This window comes from Notothenia rossii (genome assembly GCF_949606895.1).
Source record: "Notothenia rossii genome assembly, chromosome: 11".
NCBI classification, from domain to species: Eukaryota; Metazoa; Chordata; class Actinopteri; order Perciformes; family Nototheniidae; genus Notothenia; species Notothenia rossii.
Window position 1 is genome coordinate 27,650,162 of NC_136910.1, and position 14,060 is coordinate 27,664,221.

Genomic DNA, 14,060 nt, shown 5'->3' on the forward strand with positions numbered 1-14,060 from the left:
GCATGTGACCTTTTCCACATAGCCTCTCAGATAGATTCCTGTTTCATCTGTTGGTTTGCCACTGTCCAGTGTCTGCCAGCTTGCTCCCTCTCAGAAAAGTGCCATCTTCTGTCAACAGGAAGAACTGTTGAACACTTGTCACTATATGAAGCTCAGTGCAAGTTCTTTCAGGAAGACTGGGTATGTATACATTCACTCCGCAGCTGCTTATAATCAGCTCATCACGGGCGCTGTCTTTAACCTATTACATTCACCTCATTCTCCAGCAGCCAATCACCGTGCTGCAGCCAAACTTTAAAATGGTTCTCCTCTCTCCTGCAGTCAACTGTGATTACAGGTGTTCATGCTGCCGCCCGCCTCCTCTCCGTTCATCATATCCAGAGCCAGGAGAGCTAATCCAAAGACCTCATCACACCTCCTCTTCATCCCATCTCCTCATCAAATCCAGATCTTCAGCATCATCATCACCAGTGTCTAGACCCCGGGGGGTTCCCTATATGCTCACGGCTTTTCCCCCTTTGGATATAAGATTTCAGGATCAGGGTCTAATCGCCAAAGACTTAAAGAGCAACTTCCAGGTTAAAGACACCTGTGAATAAATGTGTAGGACAATGATAAATACACTAGATTTTCAAAAAAATATACAGAAATATACACTACAGTGACATCTGGCGTCGTTTTTGTAAGAAATGTTCACTTCCGCATAAAAAAGCCTCGGCACGTGACCTCCCGCGTGTGACGTAACACGGGGGACACAAGGGGGAGAGCGGCCGGTGTAACGTATTAATAAACATGGATCCCAATGCTAGTTTTGACACAGAAGACACAGAAGATGTTGAACATGAATATTCCAATGCATATGACGGACCACAACCTTATAATTATGAGCCTGCTAGGCGTCCAAGAGACCAGGAGCAGCCAAGGATTAGAAGAAATAACGGCCATCGGAGAGACATTGAGCTGTGGTGTGTGGAGAACCAGTGGAGAACTGGGCAGCTATCTTGGTGAGTGACTGGCGTTAGCTTCAGAATCTTAGCTAACGTCACATCACAACATTGTAAAGTTAGCTATCAAATATCAGGCTATAACTAAAGTAGCATTGATAATATAGTAACGTTACTGGCAGGACTGTTGATACTGATCCATAACAGAAACTAATGCGCAAGTATCAGCCGTATCTCGTGTTACCTAATGCAACTCCACACTACGGTGCTGTGTACCGGAGGAGAGACGCGAGATACGGCTGATACTTGACGATCTGGCGGAGAAAGGTTGTGGAGCCTCCGTTGATATGCCGTTGTAAATGGCTTGATGGAAAGCAGGTGTGTAGTCGGGGAGGGTGCACAGCTGATTGCAGCAGGTGAGTGGAGGTTGAGCTGGGAGCCAGGAGTGACAGCCACCACGCACACACAAACAACACAGACAGGGGAAACAAACAAACACAAAGGAGACGGCTGGAGCAGTACAGCCACCACAGCGTTACCTAATGCAACTCCACACTACGTCTTACGATGCCGTGTACCGGAGGGGAGGGGGGGAGAGAGCAGCGAATGGGGGGGGGGGGGGGAGAGAAGTAATACGGTTTCCTAATAAAGCTTTGGAGAGTATGTGCTGCAGGGATGCACAACGCACCCAGGAACGAACGCTAGCTCCGGTCCTTTTTACTGTGTACTCGATGTCCTGACAGGCTGGTATTTGTGCAACCTGCACAAACACAATACTGCACCATGATTACAAATGGTGAAAAACAATGTAAAACTAAAAATAGCAGCTCCTTAAAACACAACCGCTCTACTCAACGCAACTCTACTATACCCACGGTCAGAGAGCGGAGATGTGTCCCCTGTGTGATGTAAAATGACGCGTTTGACGTATGACCTTAAAAAAAAGCCGTTTTTAAGAGCAGAGCTCAAAATTGCTCCTTTCCCTCTGAATTCCTGCACTTATGTCTCGTAAAACATCAAATCCTGCATTCACTTTTTTAATTGTAATTTTCAAGCAAGTTTAAGCATAAATGAAGAAAAAATAAAAACCTGCAAGATGCTCTTTAACATTTATCATGTGTCAATAAATATTCTTTAAACAAAATGAAGTCTCTCCTGATTGAATTGTCTGGAACCCATCCTCAACTTTTTTTCAAACCATGAAATGCCTTGTTGGAGATTTAGAGGATGTTGCAAACCAACCTCGTCTCCGCGTGTCGTTTGACAAGCTAGGTGAATTCGGGAAAAGGGAGGGATTAAGAAACACCAGAATACAAGTTAAACAATAATCCTGCTTTAATGATATACAGTAACGATACAAATACAAAGAAATCACGAAGCACTCTGCAGAGTACTCCGGGCTCAGGTTCTACCCCCCGTGTCAGACAGGTCTCAGGAACGGCCGGTGAAAAACAAGAGCGCGAACCAAAGGAAAACACAGTCTTTCATACTAAAACACAGGAGGAGGAGGTGTACGTGCTTTCCCCCAGAGGTCATCTTATTGGCAGAGACCAACACATGGCCTGTCGCACCCAATCAGTGCGACACAGCAGCTTGTAGCCAGCACACACACATCTCCTTTATGGCCCTTTGTCCCTCTTCCCGCCTCCTGACTGCCACACACAAGTTAAAAGTATGTTTTAAGATATAGTTGTTATAGTTGGCTAAATATACGTAATACATGTTAATTACTTTCATATCAATAACAACGAGGAACACATTACCTATGCTCTTAAGCAGTATTAGAGATGCTTTTCAAATAGTCAAACTTCACACAGGCTTACCTACAGAGAACACACTCATTAGTCCTATAGCCCCTCCATTTGTTTGAGCTATTGTTCACATCTTTACTTCAAATAAAAGGTTTCACATTGTATATTTCCAGCTTCCTTTACACATACTGCTATTATTAACACAAAGTAACTAACCACACACCTCTATTGAAAACAAGTCGATTCCCCTGACAATTGACATGCTGAAAACTCCTGGAATGTGCTACCCTCCTCCAGCTCTCTCGTCCCTATCATAAAACTGCTTCCATTTCATATAGAGTAATAAAAGATGTTTAAGCTAATTTCTCCACAATGTTTGTAGCCATTTAGTACCCACACATGAAAGAATAAGAACAGAGGTATAGTTGACCAGTAATCATGTAGCATTTATATTTACTTCAATGAAAACACATACACATCTGCTACAAGATTGTGTCACGCACCCCCCTTCTTTTACGAGGGAAGCATTCCAGCGTCTGGCACTATTCCCAAATATGGTGTCCCCTTCTCACCTCTCTCTCCATACACAAGGACTTCACCTCAATATATTGGGGGAGGGAAAAGATACTTTGTCCTTTCTAATTTAACACACATGAATATAAATAAGGTGGCATTAAAAGGAATATACCAGATTTAACTTTCCTGTCATACCACGTTACTTTAATACTTCAAATAATTCAAATAATCCTTCAATTCCCCCTTTTTGGTCTCGCATTAACGAGACCAACACACATAAGACATTTGAAACAAACTACTGTCATTCTTTGATACTGTGTCTGTCCCCCTTCATTAAACCTTTGAGAACAGAAAACAACCTCCAATGACAGTGAAGAAACTATCAGAGTGAGAGCCTGAGTGCCAGACGGCAGCATCCTTGCGTGTTGTTGAATCATCAGGGCCCCCCCTCAGCGGAATACGCCAACAAGGGCAGCTGATAGGGAGGGGGAGATGCGGCCTTTCCTTCAAAGGTGGAACTGATGAATCTGATCAGAGAGAAGTAGACTCCTCTGCTGCCTCGAGAAGTCCCCCAGCCCGCTGATGCCAGCTTCCAAGTCGTCTGCTGTAGGGATGTCCGCGAGGTCCTTCTCCTCCAGTCCGCTGATGCCTGCTTCCAAGTCGTCTGCTGTAGGGATGTCCGCGTTGACGATAGCCAGGTCCATCCTGATGTCCTCCAAGGTCCTAGCCGGAGTGTTCCTCGCCGCACACTGGCTCCAGTAGTACCAGATGTCCCCCTTTGCTCCTCGGCGGACTGCATGAGATGTCCTCTGGGTCACTCTGTAGAGGCCGGAGAACCTGGGGTTGAGTCACGTAGGCCTGACGAACTCCGCTGTGTCGGCCTCCTGCTCCTCGGGTCCCCCTTTTGGCGTCAGCAACCTGTGTGGAGAAATCTGATACCCACCCCTCAAGTCTACGCTCAGGGCTTCTGGGCCCTCAGGGGTTTGACCCACCACTGGTAGGCCACTTCAGAATTCTAATACTTGGCCTGTGTCAACAAAATAAACCCCAACATCTTCAGGTGAACTAAATAACATATCTCAATAGCTCTGAATTCCTGACAAGCATCTGTGTTATTATAAATGAAATCCTTGAGATCCCATTTAAAATATAAATATAATATGAACTGCTAATGTTTCTGGTAATGGAACAAACTAATGTTATGGATTAAAAACAACTAAAATCATGATACTGACAAAGTGAATAATTTCCAGGCGAGACTGCTTCTACCTGTCACTGCTTGGATATTATCAAGCTGAAAAATGAATACAGAAATCCAACATACTGTCATCAAATGTCTTTCTATTATGACTTTAAATTAAATGTACATCCCCATAATGATCTAAACAGTCTATGGCTTTTACTTCTTTACCAGGCTAGTTACAAGATGTTGTCTAAATTAAATTCTATCTCATTACATTACTATGTTTTAACTTAGCTGTAATATGTTCTTTCTACATTTCAAACCTCAGTTACTTTAATACCTGTTGAAATATTACCAAATTGTTTTCATTATCACAGTTCACCTTCTCATTCTCATTCTGGAATTACCTCTCTCAGTAGCCCCTTGGCCACTGATTCTGCATCTGTGTTACCTGTTATAACTCAATCAATATTAGAAACATGTCAACATTCATCAAACAGTATCTTATCCCCAGATAGGGAGCAGGTTAAATCTAAAACTGTCAATCAATGGTCAGATTGAACATCCGAGTCGGGGCGGCAGGTTTCTTCCAGTCCCTAAATGAAAATATCCCACACTCCCCCTTTTTACACATGTACACATGTGTAACAAAATCCTGTATGGGAAGAAAACCTTCAGGTAACCAGTGGTTATAAGAAAATACCAAACATCATTCACAAAAGTATATCCATCATCTTTCACAGTAAACACTCCAGGGAAAATAAGTGTTCATTTCCAGCTGGCAGTCCTAAAAGAAACAGAATCTTTAGATTTTAGTTTGAGTTTTACATTTGCAAACCGCCAACTCCTGTGGGAATTAGAAACGGGTCACATGTGCATTTTTCCAAATGCGTGGAATTGTAGGAAACCTGTGTTTCCCATGGAGCTCCAAAATAATGTGTTAGTCCAAAGACATGCTCGGTTAGTTATTGTTTTAGAATCATGCAGTTACACTGATCACATGCAGAAATTCCTCCACACTCACACTGTCAGGTTGTAAAGTCAAGTTTGGTCAGCCCCAGAGTCAGTCATTGATAGTGCTTTTCTCAAGTCACACTGTCAGTCAGGGTCAAAGGTCATTTGGTCTCAGTTTCATTGGCCATGTGTCGTGCTCTGCAGAGACTTTGATATTTCAGCATAGGCCAGTATCCTCTGTCTACAAAAATCAGTCATATATGGAGCGCCATCATTTATCAATTCACGATTACCACCTTAAGTCAGATATCTCTTACTTGTCATCGGGACGGCTGCTTCCCACATTTCCTGCAACTTGGTACAAAACTCACTTCATAATAGTACTACTACTACTGCAATTTATTTACAACTAAGTAGTATTAAAATGTCTAAGAAATCTAATTCAGAAACTTGTGTACATAACTATTATCTTAAGTCAAAACATTACTAGGATCTGTGTAGCTCTGCATTTCATAGCTCATTATACTCATTTATCTTCAATTCTGGTCTACTTAAAAACAATGTTAAACTCTTTAGCAGTGTGTGGAACCTTGGGTGTCCGAACATGCAACCATCACCCTTTACTCTATCAAGGATTAAAAACAGTTTCCATCCTAAAGCCCTCCTATGGTAATAACTATGCCACAATGGTGAACAAATGAAATCACTGCTTTATTCACACATGAATAAAAATCTCTTGAAGAATAATTTATTAATATGATGGAAAGATTGAACAATATGGTTCTACACTGTGCTACTCCAAAACACCCCCTGCTTAAAGTGTAGTGCATATTTCCCTCATGTCTCCCCCTTTAACCCTCAGTGTGTTTTTAGGATGATTTTCTCATTTTACATTAATAGTTTCCTCTGTACTGCTATTTTGAATTTACCAATCGATTAATTCATGGTTAATACCTCTTTTTATCTTTACTTATTTATCAAGTCAATTCAAGTTCTTTAAATGTGGTGTCTTCTATGTGCGTTTTGTGAATAAGTGTGTTTATGTGTAAACTCACTCATTCCCGTTGTCCTTTTCTCCTCCCCTGGTTGTCTCAAGCCGTGACCCCGACCTCCTCACTTCAAATCGACTATGCCAACTCCTCTGATTCTGTCTTCTCTTCAGTCCATCAGCTCTTGAATCCATCCGCTGTAACTGTTTTAGGCAGCCTTTGGCCCAGTCACATCTGCAGCCCACATCATGCCACTGTTCTTGCACTGCTTTGCATTTCATCTCCTCCTTTACAGCCTCTCTGCTGCTTCATGGAGGGCGGATTCTGCTCTCATGTCCCCCACTCTGCTCCTGTGCCAAATCTCGTGGCTCAGCTTCATGCCCTGTCTGAGGGACTGATGAGAGTATTTCTGTATGTCAGCAAGCGGTTTGGTTCTGGATGCCTCAGGTGGAGACGGTTCAGCTCCGGTTCTCTGTCTGTTTGATGGAGAAGGAGGAGCCTCCTTTTGGGTTGGGTCTTTTGTCTAGTTTGGAGGGACGGGGTCGTAGCCTTTCTAACTCAGAGGGGGAGTCCCGGTCCCGGGACGCATTATCCATAAGAAATCTAGCACACTGAGATTGAATCAATCCCACCCTTTCCACTCTGTCTCTTTCTAATCATACTATCTGTCTTAGTTACTAAACGCCATCTAAACAACACCATTAATGTCTACTAATGATATTACAAAAACTCCCTCTATAAATTGTTTCATCCATTGTTACATATCTACCTAACCCGACTCTTTCAGGAAACCATTTTCTTCCATAAATTGAAATACCTGTTTCAAGCATCCCATATTTTACACACTACGAAAGAACATCTCCATACTTTCTCCAATATTTTAAATCCCACTGTTACTTAGAACAATAGTAAACCTGCAGAGCACACTGATCAGATCACAGTAATATAATTTGACTCAAGTGTAGGCCCATGTCTACTTTCCATTTTACTTATTACTTTTGGTGAATATTTATTTATATTGTCTAAATTCCTTGTCTATGATGTGCAAAAAGTTAGAGTATAAAAATGTGTTTTTCTCAATGTATTTACGCTCCACGGATTCTTGAGTTTACTCATCTCCTGGTGTTGTCGTTCCTAAAAATGTTAGCAAACACAAAACTCCCACTACAACATTTATAGATAAATTGATCTAGCAAAATGAACTCTTTTCTAATTCAAAATGTGACAAAAGAACAATGATTTGTCTTTCACAAGATGGTGGTCTAACAGAATGACTCTTGACCTCATGGGGTCAAATAGATTTAGCCATGAGGCGGCTGACTTTAAAATGAACTGGGACAAAGAAACCACATGCATGTGGGTACATTATAGTCTAGAAATATAACACAAAACAACACTACTTAAAAATAATAACAATTCAAATGACTTCTGGTGAAAAGCATGAAGAACAAAACAACTTAATCTACTCTCAATGTTCATGTACACCATCACTGTGTATTTAATCAGTTGTTACCGGTTGTATCCTTAATCAAACTATTTCACCATCTTCACTTATTTTAGGTTACTCATTCAACAATATGACATTCTCCCGAATAGTAGTTAACTTTATATAACTTTTACTCTCTATATTTTAGCAACAACCTTACTTTTCTCTCTCTCTCTGTCTACTCTCCAAAACATCTCATTTCTCCTGACCACAAGTTTCTCATAAATCACCCCTTTGTGTAACCGTGTGAGATGGCTGGAGCAAAACCTTGTGCATGACCTCTGTCATGCTTAAACATTAACAGATTCCCTCTGACGAACTTACAAAAATCTTCTCTTTACTTTCTACTCTTTTGTTCCTGTATTTAATATAATTTTCCCCTTGGAATATAATTAAGTACAATCCTTAGTTAATGACAAATACCATGAAATTCACAACGCAATGCAACGGTATCAATCAGTTCTCAAAGACTATATTTAAATAGCAGCAAATCATTGTTTCTTATTTATTTCAATATATCTTCCACTTCAAATCACACCTTGATCTGTTAATTTTCTATGTATTTCACTCCAACTTCAGATCACTAGAGAAAAAAGCAAGCAGACACACTCCGGGCTGCTGCTGCTGCTCTCGAGAGGAAAAAGGGTGGGGGGAACTCTCACAGACAAATACTGACACCCCCTTCTCTCTCCCCTGCTGTAGCTCTCAGCCTCTCCTTTGGAAAAGGGGGGCTTCTTTCAACAATTAACACTTCTGCTATCCTTTTATTCAATTTTTCTGCTTGAACCCACTGTCCTCGTAAGCTCTCAACTCACGCTCCTCTCGTTAAAAATCTCCTTACATTATGACTTCGTATCTATTCATCTGACTTAGGCTGTTTCTGTTACCAGTCAATATTCACAGACTTCATATCTATTGATCTGACTTACTGTCCTTGTTACCAGTAAATATTCACAACACACCAAAGGATATAGTGAGGCCCGGTCACTTCAGAATGACTTTCTGAAGTTTGCGTTACTCTCCTTTGGATCACTTATAACAAATAACTCATCTCCAGCCCCGTCGAGCTGTGGATTCGTTATTTAGAGTCAGTCTTATATGGAGACTTAATACAACCAACTGACTACTCCTAGACAGTCTAACTGTGGGGACTCAATACCACCACTTCCAAGCCCGGGACTTCAATACCCTTCTGGCCTGTCGGAACTTGATATCCGATTTTAACTGTGGGGACTCTTATACCTCCACTTCCAAGCCAGGGACTTTAATACCCTTCTGGCCTGCCGAAACTCGATATTCGGTTTTAACAACTAAAACACGCATTTGCATTGTTACTATAAAAAACACTGTAAACTTCGTCTGACAACCCTAAAATTTGGAATATGGTCAAATCACAGGTTTCGAATTAAATCGTGTCTGCTCACCTGGTAGCCTATTGTACAGAGCTCTGTTTGTAGTTGTCAGAAGAGGCCGAGATGTTTAGCCCTGGACTATTCCGTCCGCTTGCCGCTGGTGGTCTCTTCCCCGAAAACACCCCACTCAGAAACGTCGGGTTCACCATTTGTTGGAGATTTAGAGGATGTTGCAAACCAACCTCGTCTCCGCGTGTCGTTTGACAAGCTAGGTGAATTCGGGAAAAGGGAGGGATTAAGAAACACCAGAATACAAGTTAAACAATAATCCTGCTTTAATGATATACAGTAACGATACAAATACAAAGAAATCACGAAGCACTCTGCAGAGTACTCCGGGCTCAGGTTCTACCCCCCGTGTCAGACAGGTCTCAGGAACGGCCGGTGAAAAACAAGAGCGCGAACCAAAGGAAAACACAGTCTTTCATACTAAAACACAGGAGGAGGAGGTGTACGTGCTTTCCCCCAGAGGTCATCTTATTGGCAGAGACCAACACATGGCCTGTCGCACCCAATCAGTGCGACACAGCAGCTTGTAGCCAGCACACACACATCTCCTTTATGGCCCTTTGTCCCTCTTCCCGCCTCCTGACTGCCACACACAAGTTAAAAGTATGTTTTAAGATATAGTTGTTATAGTTGGCTAAATATACGTAATACATGTTAATTACTTTCATATCAATAACAACGAGGAACACATTACCTATGCTCTTAAGCAGTATTAGAGATGCTTTTCAAATAGTCAAACTTCACACAGGCTTACCTACAGAGAACACACTCATTAGTCCTATAGCCCCTCCATTTGTTTGAGCTATTGTTCACATCTTTACTTCAAATAAAAGGTTTCACATTGTATATTTCCAGCTTCCTTTACACATACTGCTATTATTAACACAAAGTAACTAACCACACACCTCTATTGAAAACAAGTCGATTCCCCTGACAATTGACCTGCTGAACCTCTTCGGAATGTGCTACCCTCCTCCAACTCTCTCGTCCCTGTCATAAAACTGCTTCCATTTCATATAGAGTAATAAAAGATGTTTAAGCTAATTTCTCCACAATGTTTGTAGCCATTTAGTACCCACACATGAAAGAATAAGAACAGAGGTATAGTTGACCAGTAATCATGTAGCATTTATATTTACTTCAATGAAAACACATACACATCTGCTACAAGATTGTGTCACGCACCCCCCTTCTTTTACGAGGGAAGCATTCCAGCGTCTGGCACTATTCCCAAATATGGTGTCCCCTTCTCACCTCTCTCTCCATACACAAGGACTTCACCTCAATATATTGGGGGAGGGAAAAGATACTTTGTCCTTTCTAATTTAACACACATGAATATAAATAAGGTGGCATTAAAAGGAATATACCAGATTTAACTTTCCTGTCATACCACGTTACTTTAATACTTCAAATAATTCAAATAATCCTTCAGCCTTCAGAGGGCTTTCCTTTTGATCATGTTTGGTGGATTTTTTAATATAATAATTACAATCAATATTATACAGGACTGTCTCAGAAAATTAGAATATTGCGATAAAGTTCTTTATTTTCTGTAATGCAATTAAAAAAACTAAAATGTCATACATTCTGGATTCATTACAAATCAACTGAAATATTGCAAGCCTTTTATTATTTTAATATTGCTGATTATGGCATACAGCTTAAGAAAACTCAAATATCCTATCTCTAAATATTAGAATATCATGAAAAAGTATACTAGTAGGGTGTTCAACGAATCACTTGAATCGTCTAATTAACTCGAAACACCTGCAAGGGTTTCCTGAGCCTTGAAAAACACTCAGCTTGGTTCAGTAAACTAAATCACAAGTATGGGGAAGACTGCTGATCTGACTGCTGTCCAGAGGACCGTCATTGACACCCTCCATCAGGAGGGTAAGACACAAAAAGAAATTTCTCAAAGAGCAAGCTGTTCACAGAGTGCAGTTTCAAAGCACATCCACAAAAAGTCTGTTGGAAGGGGGAAATGTGGCAGGAAACGCTGCACAACCAAGAGAGATGACCGCAGCCTTAACAGCATTGTGAAGAAGAGTCGCTTCCAGAATTTGGGGGAGCTTCAAAGACAGTGGACTGAAGCTGGAGTCCAGGTATCAAAAGTCACTGTTCACAGACGTGTCCGGGAAATGGGCTACAATAGCCGTATTCCCATGGTCAAGCCACTTCTGAACTCAAGACAACGGAAGAGGCGTCTGACTTGGGCTAAGGAAAAGAAGCACTGGACAGTTGCACAGTGGTCCAAAGTCCTCTTTTCAGACGAAAGCAAGTTTTGTATTTCATTTGGAAGTCAAGGCGCCAGAGTCTGGAGAAAGGCTGGAGAGGAGTAAAATCCAAGTTGCTTGAAATCCAGTGTGAAGTTCCCACAGTCAGCGATGGTTTGGGGAGCCATGTCAGCTGCTGGTGTTGGTCCACTGTGTTTCATCAAGCCCAGAGTAAATGCAGCTGTGTACCAAGAGATTTTAGAGCACTACATGCTTCCGTCTGCTGAAAAGCTCTATGGAGATGAGGAATTCATTTTCCAGCATGATCTGGCACCTGCCCACAGTGCCAAAACCACCAGTAACTGGTGTACTGACCATGGCATTACTGTCCTCGATTGGCCTGCAAATTCCCCTGACCTGAACCCCATAGAGAATATGTGGGGTATTGTGAAGAAGAAGCTGAAAGACACCAGACCCAACAATGCTAATGAGCTAAAGGCCGCTATTGAAGCATCCTGGGCATCCATAACACCTCAGCAATGCCACAGGCTGATTGCCTCCATGCCACGCCGCATTGATGCAGTAATCCGTGCAAAAGGATTCCCAACCAAGTACTGAGGGCATTAATGGACATTTTCAAATGTTTGATTGTGTTTTGCTGTTATAAATCTTTTTTTTTTACTTGGTCTGAGGAACTATTCTAATTTTTTGAGATAGGATTTTTGAGTTTTCTTAAGCTGTATGCCATAATCAGCAATATTAAAATAATAAAAGGCTTGCAATATTTCAGTTGATTTGTAATGAATCCAGAATGTATGACATTTTTGTTTTTTTAATTGCATTACAGAAAATAAAGAACTTTATCACAATATTCTAATTTTCTGAGACAGTCCTGTATATATGACCTTTTAATCTATATAAATTGTATTTACATTTGTTGTCACTATTTGTTCCACCTATGCCAGCCATCAGAGGTATACATGTGTTAACTGTGTTAATCTCTTTTAGGTTTCATTTCTTATTTTTGTGAATTTCTATATAAAATGCTGATTTCTACCTGAAATGCTTATGTATTTTTTATGACATTTTTGTTGAGCTTTGACTTTTTCAGCTGAATAAATATTATAACTATAGATGGTTTTGTTCAGCTTCACTGTTGAGCTTTATGTTGTGCCCAGCATTCTCCTGTGCTCTGAAATCAAAATGTAGATAAGCATAAAACAACACTAAAATAAACACTACAATACAACTTGTTATTTGACACACAAGGTTGCTCATTTGTGTGTATATACAACAAAGGCTATATATATATATACAAGTATAATTAATACAACTTCTAATTTGATTAGAGCTTTGAAACATAAATATATATATATCTATAAGTATGACGACTTCCTCGGGCGATATCATATGGTATAGCTAATTAATATGGGTCAAAGCGGTCAAAACGTGTTGTGCCCACATGCAAAGGTTGTAAACTCTGGCTTATCCCACAGCAACGTTCAACTCCTTTAATGGTATATTGCTGCAAGTGCAATAAGAAGCTACAGGGACGTTAATCTACGTTGGTAATATTAACTTTATTTAATAAAAGATTTACATCATACAGCCCATGAAGTATAATATTTTACAAATGATGAATTACAGCAAACATGTGCAATATATCCATTATTACAGCTCTGTGGGCTGGCAGTAAGGCGATATGGGTCCGTTCTTATTGTGCATCCATGGGTAAAGGTAAAACTTATTTAGTAGGCTACTAAACACGTCACATCACATGAACGTGCCGGGCGGCGAGGTTCCGTGGGTTAGATGCGCGTTCATAATGCAGAGGGAAATAACTCTCAGAATAACTTTATTAGCACATTTTTACAACTTGAGGAACAATTTTTTTAATAAGGGCTATACAAGTGTTCATACTGGGTAGTTTATTTAGTTTAAAAAAAATTATCCAACGATTTACAGACCATTCTTTCCCCATGTAATTCAATTGGAAAAAGTGTTTCCGGGCCTGGCAACCAAACGGAAGTGTAGTGGCCAGCACGAATATTTTCGTCAGAGTCCGGCGCACTTCCTGGGGGCTTGGCTCGGACAGCAGCAGCCCCGCTGCGACAGAGTCCAACAGAGAGGCTGGAGCTGCAGGACAGTAGCCTAGAAGCAGGGTTGGGTTGTAACCAAGCGGCAAACTCTGGGGAAGAGCCGGGACGCCAATGCGGAAGTGCCTCAAACTGCAGTTCATCTAGTGGCCAGTAGGAGCACTCTGCAGAAGGGAGCAATTTCCATAGACCCCAATGTTAAAATGCCCAACTTTAGAGCAGAATTAAACATGTTTACATCGTGGTTCAAAAAACCATATTCTCTGTATAGTTAGATCCCCCCTTCATGAATATGGATTGGGGGGGTGCATTTCTCAACGCATCTCTTTAATTAATATTAAGCCTTAAAGCTTTTGCATAAATTAGGGCGTGGTCACGTTGATGGACATGTACATTCCTCACTGTCAGCTAACAGCAACTTGTCCACTCTGCTAGGCTACAACGTTAGTTAATTGTAGTTACTGTACTTGAACCTTTAGCTTTAGCCGTGTTCGTGGTGAT